This window comes from Haemaphysalis longicornis, unplaced genomic scaffold (assembly GCF_048455015.1).
Source record: "Haemaphysalis longicornis isolate Haplotype H1 unplaced genomic scaffold, Haemaphysalis longicornis Haplotype H1 scaffold_1, whole genome shotgun sequence".
Taxonomy (NCBI): Eukaryota; Metazoa; Arthropoda; class Arachnida; order Ixodida; family Ixodidae; genus Haemaphysalis; species Haemaphysalis longicornis.
In genome coordinates, this window is record NW_027526203.1 from 107,366,585 (window position 1) to 107,383,434 (window position 16,850).

At 46.3% G+C, this 16,850-nt stretch overlaps 1 protein-coding gene across 3 annotated transcripts in view; it reads left to right on the top strand.

The window, feature by feature from the left end:
- Positions 1–901: 901 nt before the first annotated feature.
- Positions 902–16,850, top strand: part of LOC144165239 (uncharacterized) — a 40,340-nt gene continuing 24,391 nt past the window's right edge. Inside the window, exons 1-5 of one of the 3 annotated variants that reach the window (XM_077695374.1) lie at positions 902–1,230; positions 2,574–2,834; positions 4,009–4,072; positions 5,498–5,641; positions 7,302–7,587. The gene's annotated coding sequence lies outside the window, so the exon portion shown is untranslated. The remainder of the gene's footprint in view (positions 1,231–2,573; positions 2,835–4,008; positions 4,073–5,497; positions 5,642–7,301; positions 7,588–16,850) is intronic. The other 2 variants (XM_077695369.1, XM_077695381.1) reach the window with 2 other exon arrangements.

Consider the following 16,850-nt stretch of genomic DNA (forward strand, 5'->3'; position numbering starts at 1 on the left):
AGAAGAGTTCCTTCGCATCACCCGTGCATTCGCACTTCCCCATGCTCCCCTTCGGGGAAATGCGGGTGAATTTTGATGGGCTAAGCCGATGAAGGGACTTCACTCTGGAAGCGTGGTCGTCTTTCCCCTCCTGGCAAAGGGCGGGCACTTTAGGGGCCTGGGTAACTCGATTTTCGTTGACCTAGGGAAATCGACGGCGCCGGAGGAGAAAGCTCACTAGGCCACCGCAGGGTCTAAAATAATATTTAATAGTAGTCAACTTCAGAGAAAAGTAAAAACGTCAATAATCCAACAGTTTACTTTCATCATAGCATTGCCCAAAATAATGTCTGGCAACATGTCACATGACGACAAAATAAAATGCTTTAAAATAACTTCAAATAAAATATTTTTATTGGAAATAATAAGGTATGTTTTAAAATATTAAAATCACAAACGCATAGCGGCATTTATATTTGATTCCGACAAAAGTTGGCCACCCTGGTGTGTTAATTAGCACAATAAAGCCTGGCAACATAAACTTATAAGAAAGCAGTCGACATATAAATGTAATGTAATTATTAAATTTTATGTATGATTAAATTGTGCAAAAAAAGTGAGAAAAAAACGTGCGCTAAACAAAAGTTTAAGAAGAATGTGTCAAGCCAAAATCTGGCAACGCATTTGCTATGATATTAAAACCTGGCAACCCAAAATTGTAAGTGTGCAGTTCGCTTTGTAAACTGTAACACAAGAAAGCCGTGTAATTATTAAACTTGATGTATAATGAAATTGTGCAAAAAAGGGGAAATAGATGTGCGAGAAACAAAAGTCTGGGAACAATGTTTCAACTAAAATCTGGCAACGCATTTGCCTTTCTTTCTTTCTTGTGTTTGTTTGAATCCTCCTTCGCCCCCCCAGAAACGCCTCTAACCGGCCCTTTCAAACACAATTTTTTGATTGGCGCGTTTGGGAAACCGAAAGCCAATCACACGAGTCGTTTCCGAATATGGCGGCGCTTGAGTACGGGGACAGGGTCGCTGTGTTCCTTTGTCGGCGTGAAACGGGTATGTTCGTCAAGATGTTCCCTTGATGTTCAGCTAGTTCAGCTCACAGGGACGCAACTTCGGATTCCCGTGCGCAGAAGGGCTACGTAGCGAAACGCGCCAACTGTTCTCCGTCAGGTGCACCGGCCAACGCCGCCTGTTGCTCTGGCAAACGCAGAAGTCAGCGAGGTGTGCTTCAACCAGGGTGCGTTGCAGATTCAGTGAACGGTGACCTAAAGTAAGAGCCCCGTCTCTGGACTGTCGCTTTATCGGCGAGTCCGTATGAACTTTGTCAAGTGCAGCTTTTGGAGCAATTTAGTTGTAATAGCGTCGGCAAGCACCGCCATTGTCGTGGTATTAAACACTCATGGTTCTGCGTTGGTGCGGTTGCCGAGTGGTAAAACAGTATTCCTGTATTGTAAGCTGAAATAAATTCAGGCGCGGAAAAAACTCGGAGTACTAGAACTGTCAAAGTACAGCTAGTGCTCCGAGCTCAAGGAAGCGGAATCGATTCCCGGCCGCTCCGGCGGCTTTTCTGTTGGAGGCTAAAAGCGAAAACTCCCGTGTGTTCGAGATTTCGGCGCACTTTAAAGATCCACAGGTGGTCAAAATTAATCCGGAGCCCTCCACTACGGCGCGCTTCATCGCCTGTGTACCGTCGGTGCCTTAAACCCCCACAATAAATCAATTTACTAATTATTCGTTCTTGAAAAAATTGGTTAGCTGGAGTCTAGACTTCCTTCTAAAACCCGAGTTGTTTTTGCTTATGGGCGTATGCACTTAGAATGTACAGGAACCGGTGTACTGTATGCTGTAAACCATATTTTTAGCTTAGCAGGTTGGTACAAGAAACAGCCCATTGAACTTAGAGCCGTACCAAAAATCAAAAACCGCGGTGGAGGGACACTAGCTGGGAAAAAGACTGCTCCCAGCGTGAGAAGCAGCACGGGGAAGCAAATTTGTTCAATGATTAGTTGCTTTCAGGTCATTTCACCCTGCATTGATCCGACAGATTGGGCTACTTTTCTCGACAAACTTCTGAAGCAGTACATTCTGTAATGTGCTGCACCAGCGCAGAGCAAGGCCAGAGAGAGGACAAGACAGGTAAACACATATGCAACTCAGTGTGTGTGTTTGCCCTGGTGACCGTTGTGTGCATAAGGTGGTTGCTATGTCTACACTGTGCCATTTTTCAGTGTAACCCCACAGGGTGATATCGCAGAGGCATTTAGTTCTTCTGAAAGCAGTGAGACTGATGTTGTACGTGCAACTTTGGGACAGATGAAAACACGGAAATACTGCTCAGAACTTTTGGGCCTTAGGCCGCGTGAAAAATTCTAAAATGTTTTTGGGGTCGCTTTCATTGCTGTTCTCTCCTCGGTATGCTAGCCATGCATGCAGAGCGTTTCTTCTAGTACACGTGCTTCCAGTGTGCCACCAGTTGACGCTGTGGTACCCTGCGTGCCCTTCCTGAGGCTGGTCGTGGACCCTGCATGTGCTCTCCCTTGACGTGCCTCTCGTCTGTTTCCGTTTCCGTTGCTCCGCAAGGAGTGTGCCCCTGGGTCTGTTGCCGCTACTTCTGCTGCAGCAACTCCTGCCTCCCAAAGGACGAAGAGGTCAGCCGGGGCCGCTGCGTGCAGAGATGCCCTTGTGGAAGAGACTGCAGCTGCCTGGAAAGAATTGGCTAGGCTGGCCCAGGCTGCCGGCCTGCAGGACGGGGGGCTGCCGGACGCACCTGCCTGTGACAGACCACAAGCCTGGCCACCAGGAGCACTGGCTCTTGAAAGGAGCCATTAAGACAAAATACAAGTTTGTGTTATTCAAAAGATTTCGAGTTTTATAGTGCCCCAAGTGCTTGTCCGAATGCAGGCGATGCTTTATTCACTGAAAAATTAATTAATGCAAGTTAAAATTTTGATTTTCCCGCTAAATCGTGCGTTTTCATGGTCTGTAATTGCATCACAGGAACCGACCGCTCTGCGGCCGATTGGGAGGCCTTGTTTGCCGTTAGTGAACCTAGATGGTGCCACCATACTGTGGCAAGCCGTCTTCTGCCTTTGGTTTGTTTTTGATAGTATTAAACGTGGCTTTTTTTGTTCAGGGAGAAAATAATCGTTTCATGAAACATAGTGCTCGCTCAACAAATGTGGTCATGTAAGACACCGTTGCTTGCGTCAATTGGCCAGTGTTGTCTTAGACAACCCCAAAGCCCCGCAGTCCTGTGCAGCTAAACCAAGCATAGTGCACGCAGTACCAACAGCAGTATGTATCGGTACTTATATGTTTATATGTGCTTTCGTAACTTTTACTGTTTGTCCCACCATTCTTACGGCTTTACAAAGAATGTGCCCTAAATTTAAGTGCAAATAGCTTGTTCGGCAAACTTATTAAGCTCTGCCTAATTTGCGTTTGATTTTGCCGCCAGTTGCAGAGCTGGCTGGCATGACATCATAGGTTCTGTTGCGGGAAATGAGCGAGTGGGTCGCATGGCCATTCCCTTTTTCCCTTATTATGTAGCTTATTTGAGCGAAGCTTACGTTAAAAGTGGTGTCAGTATGATTCTAATGAGGCAATCTTTTGAATGAACCAAACATGTTTTCTCCTTGAAGCAGGTTATACAAGGCTACTGCGAGTTGTTGCTGATGCAGTTTGAACAGATTGAAATCGGAAACCTCTGTTGTGGGTTTGCTATAGGTGTGGACGCGCTACTGAAAAAAAAAAAAAGACAGACAAGTGCTGTAATCACTGGACAAGAAAAATTGCAGCTTTTTGGTAGTGTTATTGACCTCTACAGTGTAAGGTAATGGGCCACTAATAGGATTTTACTTCAACATAATTGTCTCTGCTGTGAAGCATAAAGAAAATGTAAAGTTTAATTTGAAATGTTCCTATAGTCAAGCTTGGACCTTATTTAGTTTCACTAGCAGTTATTATACAAAAGAAGCAGTGTAGTTGCAATTCTGACAAATTTGAGTCATTTCAGGTCCTTCATTGAAATGTGCAAAAGCTGCCCTGAGGTTTAAAGGGGCCATGCAGACGAACTACAGGTTTGTTTTATTCGAAAGATTTAATGTTTTTTAGTGTCTCCAGTGCTTGTCCGGCAGCAAGCGATGCTTTATTCACTGAAAAATTCACTGAATCAATTGAAGTTAAAATTTTGATTCTCCTGCCAAATTGTGTGTTTTGTGACATCTGTGATTATGTAACCAGGGCAGATCTTCAAGGGAACGTTAGGCCGCAGTTTAGTCTGCAGTGGACTGCGGAACGCCTTGTGTACCATCAGTCCTCCTAGATGGTGTGAGAACCACTGTCCGCCCTCGCTTTGTATTTGCACCTGTTTTTTTTTTTTTTTACGCTTGGTAGTTACCGTTTCGTGAAACATTGGGTATGCTCAACAAACCGGGTCATGTGAGACAATATTGCTTCCGCCAATCGGCCAGTGTCATGTGAGACAACCCCAAAACGTGGTAAGGCTGTGCAGTTATAACAAGCATAGTGCGCGCAGTACCAACGGCAGTACGCACTGGTGTTTCTATGTGTATGTGTACTTTCGTAACTTCCATTCTTTACTCCACCATTCTTACTGCTAGCCGAAACAGCTCGTTCTGCACGCTTATAGCCCTGCCTTTGCATTTGCTTTTGGTCGCCTTAACCAATCGTGCAGTTGCCTATAATACGTCATAGGCTCTAGTGTGGGAAATGTGCTAGCGGGTTGCAAGGCCATTCTATTTTTTCCTATTTATATAGCTTATTTGATTGAAGTTTGCATTAAAAGTAATGTCGGTGTTATTCTAACGAGCCAATTCATTCGAATCACCCAAACTTGCATTTCGTCTGCGTGGCCCCTTTAATCAACGGTCTTGCTTGCTCCATGCTGTGGTAGCTGGGAAGCATTGCAAGTTGGCCTGGCTTTTGTGTGGCCCCTGTTGAAAAACGAATGGCGAAAAAAGCAACGAAAAGCTGCTAGCTCATGGCAATTTCAGCCAAGAGGGGCAGGCTTCCTGTTGAAGGGGCTGCAAAAGGTTAAAAGAGGTGATGCGGGTCTTTGGGGCCAAGTGGCAGAGTGAAATTGCTGCACTGCTGGCAAGAGGTTTGCCTTAGAGACTGCTTTTAATTTTTTTCTTCTGCTGCTCACACGGGTGTAACACGTTAAAAGCATATCGATTATAAGATAAAATAACAGGGTTACCTTAGTGTTTTTTTTTTAAATGTATGTGACCTCTCTGCATTGCAAAAGTTATGCATAAGTGTAATAAATTACAAGTATCATCGTTACTTCTAATGCTTTAAATTTGGGAGTCTTGTTTTCTTGGTGCACGTATGAACAATAAGCAAAGCATGCATTTCATCTTTTATAACCGCACATGCAGGGGCTAAATCAACAATAATTATTAGTATTTTTTGGATTTTTCCACTCGCAGTGCTTTATCTTCTTGTTTTGCCTGTTGCTAGCATGGGGTGTTTCTGTGCAGGAATTTCTCTCGGAGGAAGTCGAGCCCTGAACTGTGGGGCCTGCAAAAAGTGGCCGTGCACGTGGTTCACTTATATAATCCTGTGCTGGGTCTTTCCTCGGCACTGGTGTAGCAGCCGAAGGAGCACCTTGGAGAGATGCTGTGGTGAGTCACTTTACATGTTACCATTGATCTAGTGCCGGGGTTCATGCTGTGGGGAAGTGTGCCATTACTAGCTTCAACGTCCATGGCAGAATAGATTCCTCTACCAACACACTAGCAGTGTGCGCTTCACACTCGCAGAGAAGGAAGCGTACAGCTGTATCCGTCGTTCTTCTCGGACTCTTCTCAGAGCATACGTGAGAGGTTGTTGATGCATCATGGGGAGCATAACACCGGGTTACACAGAGAGGTACACAAAGACAGGCGCAGACTTGCAACTAAAGTTTATTCCACGCAGAAACACACATAAATACACATACGGGCCTATCATTGCGCACGCTCGAAAACCAAAAACAAACGCAAAACGTAACATATCAACAACATGTGGTGAGCATTATCACACACGCTCTTCGATAAACAACATCTCACTGTTGTAGAGCACAATCGACGTATTGCTGACACAGTCATGTCCCTTTTTTCTTATATGGTAAGCCTCGCGAATCTCTCTTGCTCGGCTATTCTTGCACCTACATAATATGCTTGAAGAGTGGCTTACATGTCTTACACGTGCACGCTGAGCAATGATTAGGGAGATGTCCACTTGTGTTATTCTTAATCGAAAGTTCGTGTCCGTGCAACCTCACGTTCACTCACCCGCCAGTCTATCCAACGTAAACTTTGCCGCAGGAAAGGGGAATCTGATAGACTACTCCAACGCAGCAATCAACGTAGGAATTGTTGTGCTTCTTTCCACACCCTTGCTGCCTATTGTTACACCTTTCAATGCGCGAACACATCCCGGCAAGCTTGACAGGTGCTGAAAACGCCACTTCCACGCCATATCTCTTCATGACCTTCTTAAGGTTATGGGACGTCTTATGAACATAGGGCACAACTCCACGTTTTTTGTTGCGTTCACTTCCATTGTCAGTACTAGCGTTTTCCGTTCTTAACTTGATTAATACTGCCTGCGCTGCGGAAGACACGACTGATTGCGGAAAACCAGCTTGATTTAACCTTGTAATCTGCGCTTCGAAGCTTTCTTGAGCTTTGTGGCAATAAGAGAATTGGTTTTGTGATGCACTGCTTGGAACTAATTTTACAGCTCATTAAACTTGGCATTGCTCCTGGCACCAGTGGCAAGGAGCAATTTCAGACCAATTTCAAACAACAATGAGCTGTAAAATTAGTTCCAAGCAATGCATCAAAAAACCTACTCTCTTATTGCACTCACCAGGGTTCATAGTATTGGAAAATATAAACATTAGTTTCATGGATAACAAACACTGTTTTGTTTATTGTTCCTCCATATCTCTAATCATCTTGGTAACTAATTGACTTACTCAAAAATAATGTCATATTTGAAATCAGTGAAAAAAAAGAAGCAAGGCTGACAAGTTTCACTGAGTTTACTTAAAAATTAAAAGAAATTGTTTTAAGAGCCATGTCCCCGCCTTAAGCCATGCACATGCACAGTCGTGTTGTGAAAGAGGCAGTTTGGAAGGCAGCAGTCATATTGTGAGTTCGCCATTGCCTGCACACACACTTCTTCAGACTAGAATGCTGAAATACCCTCTGGCTTCTTCTGCGCACTGCGTGCGTAGCAGTCTTCTAAATTTGTCATCAATCCAAAGGTGTGTCTGTGTTGCCATCCACCACGCAGAAGCAGAGCGGCACAAGGTTCCTGGCAAGGCGGCACAAGCTCTGCTGGGCAGCAGTCTTCAGAAACCGCCACTTCCTTGTTCCTGGGTTCATGCCCACGAAGCTCCCCTCAAGGGTGGACCGCCCACGCCTGTTTTATGGCGGAGCTCGTCCTTGGAGCTATTAAGTCACCAACGCAGACAGCTCCACCACGGAGGCCAGATCCCGCTGAGCTTGGTGGGGCTCCTCTGCAACTGCGGTCTGATGCTCCCCAAGGCGCCCTGCCCTGCCTTGGCCACACGGCAGAGGCAAGTGATGCTTTGCTTTCAGATCAGCCTTCAACTTCCTTTCTTTTTCTGGCACGGGACGTGCTTTGTCACGCAATGAGTGCAGATGGGACGATGGAATGGAAGCAGTTCAATATTTTTGATTAGGGGGTTTGCAAATAGTGATTTTTTTGCTTTGAAGCGAATACGTAGCGAACAATGTTTTTTTCGAATAGCTAAGAATTGAAGCGCGTATTTTAGATTTAGTAATTTCTAATAAGAAAACAAGTTTTCAGTTTCTCATGCGTATTTCAGTAACTATAGCCAGCAGAAAAATAAGAGGCTTGTTTTAAAGGATTTGCACATTTTTCTGTGGTGTAAAACAAACATACAACAGCTGATGGGCTGCTTCTAGTTTTATTAATGCTATAATAATGGTGGTATAGACATTATGCAAAAGGGCCACCTTCTACCAGAAGAAAATGGTGTGGACCATGTGAGCGGCTTTTTTGGTTTAGTGGTCTTTTTATTTTCTGATTTAGGAACTAAATAATGAGCAACGAGTGGTCTGTAGACCTTTCTGTGTAGCCCACACTTCCGAGCGGCATTGAAAATATGTCTTATGTGCTGAAAACCCACTCACAGAGGCACCGGCAACTGATTTTGCCACCATTTCCGGTGACACGAATGGTAACAACCTCACGACCGATGAGTGTATTGCCCTATCTAGAACCGTTACTCTTTCGCGATTTTCAAGGAGCCGTTTTGATACTATGGAAGCCCGGTTCCACGCATGCGCTGTGTGTCCATGGATCTTATCAGAGCTGTTCGGTCAGCCAACCGGTCTATGGGGGAACGCATTAGTTTTCTGACAGGATGCCATCGGTCCTATTAAAGGGACTCTGAAGTCATTTGTAAACATTGCTGGATTACTAGCGCAATTTGTAGTCCGGAGCCCATAGGCCATGTTTCGACCACTCTGAGTACATTTACGCGAATTTATTTAGAAGAAAAATCAATTAAAAAATGCTGTCCTTCTCTCTGCATCCTCGCCCATTTTCTGTGGCGTTTTCGTGTGACGTCAGGAGGAGATGACTTGGCTTGACTGCGCTACTGCACGGCTTGCCGACCTTCCGACAGTCAGTTGGCCCAGCGTTTATTCTGCCAGCTGCCGGTGGGTCGTCGCAATTCGTTCGCTCAGTTGAAACGAAGCCACGACACGTTTGTGAATGGAAAAATGTGCCTTTCTTTCCTTTGTTAGTTTGTACACTGTATATAGCTGCAAGTCAAGGTTGCTCCACACAAGCGCACATGTGACGCTTCGCTGACTGGTGCGCTAGTAGGAAAATCTAAGGTCACTTGAAGGCGGGGGAAGAGTCAGCGAAGTCAATATACGTACTAAGAAATAAAATCAACTGAAACTTTTAACGTACAGCGTAAAACCAGGGAGCAGGAAGCACTTTTTTGTGCTGGGTGAACAAGCACAGCGGTCAGCAGCACGATCACACATCTGAGAACGCTTTTTCTTCTAAGAAATGCAAGTGCTAGATGTGAGATATTGTGGAAATTTGGGGGAGCCTTACTGCACAAGCGCTATACAACAAATAGTCACCTAAGCTGCTTGAAATGCTAAAACTAAATAAAAGTGTAAACAGGGTATGCATTATGTACCTTATATTTCCATTGCTGGCTGCGCAGGCCTGTGGCCGAGTGGTTTGGCGCGCTAGGTACGTTATTTTGGTATTCGCAAGTTCGAATCCCCAAGTGTACTTTTTTTTTGTAAGTTGATTTTTTCGTTTTCGGCCGATGTTTTCTATACTGAGTTCACCATTTTTGGGCCATAACGTTCACTGCTCCATGAGTGAGTTAGCAGAACGCGCGCACACTGACATTGACGCGCTAGCGAGTTCTCGTTGGCGTGCTGTTGCCGTAAGCACCCACTGCTTGCGGGCAGTGGGCACAGGCCAGAATTAGCAGACCCTTGGCTTGGTGCGAACACGCTTTTTACGATACAGGCATGAGTGAGGGAAGCTCCGAATATGCAGGAAGAGCGCATGGAATTTGAGCATCTGCGGTGACGCGGAGGGCATTCATCCACTGCGTAGGCCTCGGCTAGTGATTTCTACGGTGTCAAGCTGTCCTGGGAGGCTTATCTTAGGCATATTACAGCCGACAACATGGCAGAAGCGCGGTACGACGATTATTGAGATATCGAGAATGCTAATCCAACGATAACGTCGAATGTCAAGCATGTTGTTTTACAGTACCGAAACCGAAACTTGTTTGAATGCTAATCTTGGACATCGGCCAACCACGGTGCACCTCCTTCCGACGTCGCAGTAACCGCGGCCACCGCAGGTCGCGCATGGTAGTTATTCTTCTTTTGGGCTTTATAAAATAATTACCAACTTATCAACCGGACAAACGATGAAAAGTGCGTTAATTTGAACCAGTCTACGCAGTGCAAGCAAAACCGGGAGCTTGACAAATTCACTTCAGTGTCCCTTTAAGAAAGCTTTTGCTTTAGAAATGCTCAGCAGGAGACCATCGCGGAGGAACAGTCCCTTCACCTGTCGAAAGGGTCATGGTGCTGGTTCTACCTTAGCTGCCCTTACCTTTGCCGGGGTGAACCAGGGGTTCTGCTACCTGCAAGCTTACTTTATCTTTTAGCAACACAAGAAACACGAGAGCACCTCCTGGGTAACCCGGACCCGGCAACGGAATTAAGTGGTTGTACGGCAAAGATTCGTTAAAGATTGGTTTGCAGGGCGGGAAAACAAAATGCAGAGATCACTTACAGACATCTGGCCGCTAAATAAATGCCACCTTTTGCACACTGCTTGTCACGAATGGGACTGTGAATACCAATTCGGTTGTGTTTTAACAGGTATAACAAAAGACAAACGGAGCAACTGGTTCTGATAAATAGCAATTATAAAAGTTTGTTCAGCTTTCTCAAACTTACAAAACTATTTAGTTTAAATCTGTACAAATGAGACTCACTAAGCTCAGATGCCGGATTGTTTCGGTGTCTGCGCTTGTGTCGCACGGTGGTGTTGCCCTGAGCTAGCACGTCATGATGGCTAGGTTCCGCTGTCTCACCCTTCGAAAGGCGCTCCTCTCCATTTTCTTTCTTCCGACGCACGACCGGGCTTCAGCGGCAGTGTCCGCCGCTCGAGCCCGGCCGTGGCCAATTCTGCTGTGTTCAGGAGAGAAAGAGAAAGAGGGAGAAACATTTATTTGAGCTTTCTGAAGTATGACGCCCCCGCGAATCCCAGGCAGTGACTGGCGGAATCTCTGGTTTAACTCTTTCTAGAGCCACGTGCGTGAATTCAAGTGACCTCGCTTGTGGAATTGTTGGGGGGGTTGTTCACTGCGTTGCTTTCCAACCACCTCCACAGCGTGGATTAGGGCCAATTTTTTTTACTGCACTGTCTTTTGCAGCAAATGAAGAGCAATCATGTTGAAAATGTCTTGTGCAAGTGCTGTAAATGATGGGCTGCTCCGTTAAAATGTAGCCAGGAAAGAATGGTTTTGTGTATCCTGGCGTTGCATGTACATACAATATTAATGCTTATAATGAATGCTAATAATGTATTATTTAATTCTTGCAGCAACACTGAAGCACTGGGGGCAGGTAAAAGGCATAGATGCGTAGCCCACCCTGTTGATTTTTGTAAAGCTAGTGGCCGAGAAGATCCAGGATGTTATTAAGTCGCGTCACAGGACGTAAAGACTGGTTGCAACATCATCAGAGGCATCCAGCAAGCCCTGGTCCGTTCGAGGCCCTGATTGGTTGTAGATGCAATAAATGTGTGCAAAAATAAGAACTGACAAGAGCTAGTGGAACCAGTAGTGGCTTTTGTTGTGGTTCCACTTGGGACTGCTAGTACCTGCTGTTTCTTCCAGCTGGGACCAATAGCAACTGGTTTCGACTGGGACCCATGGAAACTGGTCCATACTGGGATTTGGCTAATAAACCAGTTAAGCTGGGACCAGTTGAAACCAGTTAGCATTTTTTCGTCTGTGTATGCGCTTGGACTTCCTTATCTAGAGGTTGTTGACTGGGGCAGCTTGAGCAGATAGAAGCACGAGGGTGGGGCTGGCTCAGTGACAAGGAGACAAGAGGTGCTATTGAATGACATCCCTTGCGAACCCCAGCATTCTTTCCATGGCTCCAACAATTAGGGTTGCCGCCTTCCCGAGCAAAAAAAAAAAAAAAAAAAAACCAACTTTCGGGCGGGATATAGAATGTTGAGCTTGCGTTGAAAAAAAAACGTTTTTTGATATGAAGTGCCATTTATTCTAGCCTTTTCTTGGAGAATGCAGTGCCTTTATAGTAGCGTTTTCTTAAAAAGAAATCAACATAATGTTTGGACTGAAAATGACTAAGGTTTGGTTGTTGCTCTGAATGTGCTGCACTGCCCATACCAGCCGCCCATACCAACGTTACTAGAATAAACTCAGTTTGAAAGCTCCGCCAGAGAGGCGGGCCGCGTGGCGGTCGCGAGAACTAGCGGCGCTGCTTTCTAATACTGCTGTTGCTAAACTTAAACATCTATCATCTTTCCAGTCAACTAGCTTAAACGCCTTCGTCCTTCTAGTCGATGTTACCGCATCACATTTGTGCATTGCTTAAGTTGAAATGCGTTAGGTCGCCTGTATGCACTTACCTGCACGCGCAGCTCATTGGGACGGTCGGCCTATATTTTAACTGTCTACATTGCGTTTAACTTCATGTATGGTAGCTTCTAAGCCAATTACCCTTCTCAGCGTAGTTTTTATAACTACTGCGCCGTCTTACCTCGACCAAAAATGACCCAACGAGTTTGTGAAAGCAGTGCCTTTATAAGTGCTTTTATCTCCACGCGGCAATAGGACAGTTTTTCTGAATCTCGTCGGTGCAAGGTCCCGTTAACCAGCTTCCGATGTAGAGTTCCTATGCTCAACTTTTACATCCGCTGGGCTGGTCCCACCTCATCTCGCCTTTGTGCACTCTGTGGTGCATACGAACATTAGATCACCAAAGATGAAATTTCGCTTTACAGTTCTTACTCTCAGTTCATCTGTGACAAACGCACTCGAATTTTGTGAGTTGACATTAAAGCTTGAATCCGCAATTTAAAGGTGCTCATGGTACGCATGAATTCACAAGGATCTTTGACCGCCATTTTGATGTCTTGAACTCAAGAAATCCGTTCAGCTGGTCATACAAGACACCTCTCCGAAAGGCGAATCAGGCTTCAATGAAGAATTTTTTTGAAAAGGCTGAATTGTGCATAACATGATGCAAGGATGCACAAAAAAAATCACTGTTTGAGGGCCTCAAGGACACTGTATTTGCAGGACTCCTTATATGTATGCACGGTGTCAGCACCTTTTGATGGGTTTGTGGCAACGGGAAGCTGCCGAATTCGCTCACGCTCAAGATGTCTCAATACCACATCGAAACATTTTTTGGTTGCGTAAAAAGGAAAGGGCGGCTAAAACAACAGCCCTACTGCCTGTCAATTTACAGCTGCCTACAAGCGTCTTTTTATTAGAACAGAAGTTGCATCATCAGATACTGGAAACTCCTCTCGCGATATTGTGACTGATCTCTGCCCCTCAGGTGATGAAAACCTCGTTGAAACGCCAACAGCTTTCGCCTCGTTAAGAAGATCATCGCTGTTGCAGGTACTTAATGATGATAACTATAACACCCAGCGGGTGGACTTCCACACAAGCCTTTCGCTTGTTCTCTGTGCAGTAGTGCTACATACAGCAGTATTTGGGGCATGGAAAGTATATGGAGGCACATCCCCCAATGAATACTGCACTACACTTATGTCGACTGAGGTTCCAGAAGTCGTTTCTGCGAAAGCAAACAGTGGTCTCAAGGCACCATCGAAATACTTCTTGAAATTGCGCCGCGTCGTGGAAAAGGGGTTTAGTGTTTACAGGTTTAATGCAAGGGTTAATGTTCTACACGTTTAAAGGGACACTGTAGTGAATTGGTCAAGCTCCCGTTTTTGCTTGCACTGCGTAGAATGGCTCAAATTAGCACACTTTTCATTGTTTATCCGGTTGACAAATCGGTAATTATTTTACAAATCGCGAAAGAAGAAAAACTACAATGCGCGGTTTGCGGCGGCCGCACCAACTAAGCTGTGACGTTGGGAGGAGGGGGCACCGTGATTGGACGATGCCCAAGGTTAGCAATCAAACAAGTTTCGGTTTCGGTTCTGTAAAACATGTTTGACATCCGATGGCGTCGTTGGATGGGCATTCTCAATATCCCAGTAATCGTAGTACCGCGCTTCTGCCATGTTGTCGGCTGTAAAATGCATAAGATAAGCCTCCCAGGACGGCTTGGAATCGTAGCATTCACTAGCCGAGGCCTACGCAGTGCATGAACGCCCTCCGCGTCCCCAGACGCACAAATGCATGCGCTTTTCCCCCATATTTGGAGCTTGCCTCACTCATGCCTGTATCGTAAAAAGCGTGTTCGCACCAGGCCAAGGGTCTGTTGATTCTGGCCTGTGCCCACTGCCCGCAAGCAGTCGGTGCTTATGGCAACAGCACGCCAACGAGAACTCGCTAGCGCGCCAGTGCCAGGCTGTGCGAGTTCTGCGGACTAGTTCGTGGAGCAGTGAACGTTGCGGCCCAAAAAAAGGTGAACTCAGTATAGAAAACATCGGCGAAAAAAAAAAAAAGTTACCTTATAAAAAAAAAAGCTTGTACCCGCGGGGATTCGAACTTTTGACGGGCAAAACACTTGCGATGATATACCTAGCGCTTCAGACCACACGGCTACGAGCGAGAGCGCTGCTGGCAATCGAAATATAAGGTATATAATGTATAACCAGTTTACACTTTTATTTAGTTTTAGTATTTCAAGCAGCTTAGGTGACTATTTGTTGTATTGCGCTCATGCAGTAAGCGTCCCCCTAGTTTCCACAATAGCTCACGTCTAGCAATTGCACTTCTTAGACGGAAAAGCGTTCGCAGATGCGTAGTCGTGCTGCTGACCGCTGTGCTTGTTCGCCCAGCGCAAAAAAGTGCTTCCCGCACCCTAGTTTACGCTGTACGGTAAAAATATCAGTTGATTTTATTTCCTTAGTACCTATATTGACTTCGCTGACTCTTCTCCCCGCACGGGGCACCTTGAGTAATCTTGGTGACGGTGAGTGGCGACACCGCGTACCCCGAGCCCCCCATACTTGAGCTGTTACCTACCGTGGCGAGAAGTTGAAAGGTGAAGGGTTAGAAGCCGTGAACGGTGGCCGTCGGAGCCCTGGTCAAGCTCCGGCCGATGGGCTCCCGGTCTGTCTATCAGGCTGGGAGCTCCGGGACCTCTTTGACCATCAGGGTAACGTCAAAGAAGAAAGTACCCCAGTTCCCTGCTTTATACTATGTCGCATGGTATTTTCGAAACCCTCTCTACCAAATGATCGGGCCCCAAAAAGGGCCCGCACCGGTGTAATTTTCAAACCTCTGCCCAACATGAAATTTAACACCCCGGACAACTTTCCTCGCTTCTTAGTGATACAATCTAAGAACAAGGAATCTCCAGTTACCTGCAAGTCGGTCTTCTTAATTGCCAAGTTCATTGAGAGTGTAGTTGGCGCGAACTACAAGGCAAAGAAGCTGACATCGGGGGGCGTGCTTGTAGAACTATCTACTAAAAAACAATCTGATAGTCTCTTGAACCAGACCGACCTACTTGGCCTTGAAGTAGCTGTAACGCCACACCGGAGCCTTAACAGCTCGCAGGGCGTCATATCCGAGATGGACCTGCTCAATGAAAGTGAGTCTGACCTCCTCGAGGGCATGCGTGACCAGGGCGTTACTGCGGTAAGAAGAATAATAATCAGACGCGATGGCAAAGAAGTAAAAACGAAACATGTGATCCTAACTTTTGACCGAAGTGTCCTACCGGAGTCTGTCACTGCAGGCTTCCTTCATTGCAACGTACGACCTTACATACCCAACCCACGCCGCTGCTTCAAGTGCCAGCGGTATGGGCACAGTACTACCACCTGCCGCGGAAAACTGACATGCGCCAAGTGCGCAGGACATCATGACCCTTCAGAGAACTGTGCTTCTAACGTATTGAAATGTTCCAACTGTGAACAACCCCACGCTGCATACTCTCGGCCATGTGCTAAATTCAAAGCCGAGAAAGAAATCATAAACATGAAGGTCACCCAGAACATCACCTATCAAGAAGCACGACAGAAACACTCAATGTTTTCGCAAAGGTATGCCGATGCAGCTCGCCGTGGGGCGGAGCGGCGTCTAGTCACGGCGGCCACCCAGTACTGCGAAGCAGACTTGGTGCTGTCCTAGCCCCCCCAGGTGCTGCCCAAGGCTGCCCAACCATCCGACACGACACCTGTGGCGCCCGCAAGTGTTGTGTTAGCTGCGAGTGTGAGGAGTGACGGCTCTGCCGTCACTCCTCACACTCTGTCACCTGCCGTCACTCCTCTTCCGGCTGCCAGACTGCAGGCGGCCATGGACGTAGATGTGGTCGGTCCCACGACCACTTCTGTGTCCAACAAACAGTCGGGGACGGCAGGGGCTCCTGCCTCCACTTCGAACATATCCCGAGGTGGAGCCCGCAAGGACTCCATCTTGTCACTGTCACACCACTCAGATGATGACATGGAGGTAACACCGACTCTGCCAGTGCCAAAGGCGGAAAGAGAACAGCGCACCATGTGGCGGGGCGAGGCAAAAAGCCACCAGCCACCCGTGTCACAGGCCCAAGTCAGAACTCATAGATAGTATACATCCAGCCCGAGTCCTCATCTACACCAGGTAAAATCTCCTCCCTAAACATTTATGGTAGCACAAATAATTACACAGTGGAACTGCCGGGGCCTTATTAAAAACCTAGATGATATATATGAAATCCTACACAAAACGCAATCAGCCATCCTATGTTTACAGGAGACACACTTGAAACCTAAGCACACCAATTTCCTGAACCAATACTCAGTATTTAGGAGAGACAGAGATAGCTGCACGCACTGCTCTGGTGGCGTAGCCATAGTTACGCAAAAATCTATCCCTTGCCAATCTCTTCAATTGCGTACCGCCCTAGAAGCGGTTGCAATCCGGGCAATTATTTTCAACAGATTAACAACAATTTGCTCACTATACATTCCCCCTGAATATCGTTTATCTAGCTCTGAATTTGAGTCTCTCATAGATGAGCTGCCGGAACCGTTCCTACTCGTAGGTGACCTGAATGCACACAGCCCACTATGGGGATCTGAACGCACAGATTCCCGGGGCCGCTTGATAGAAAAATTCCTCTT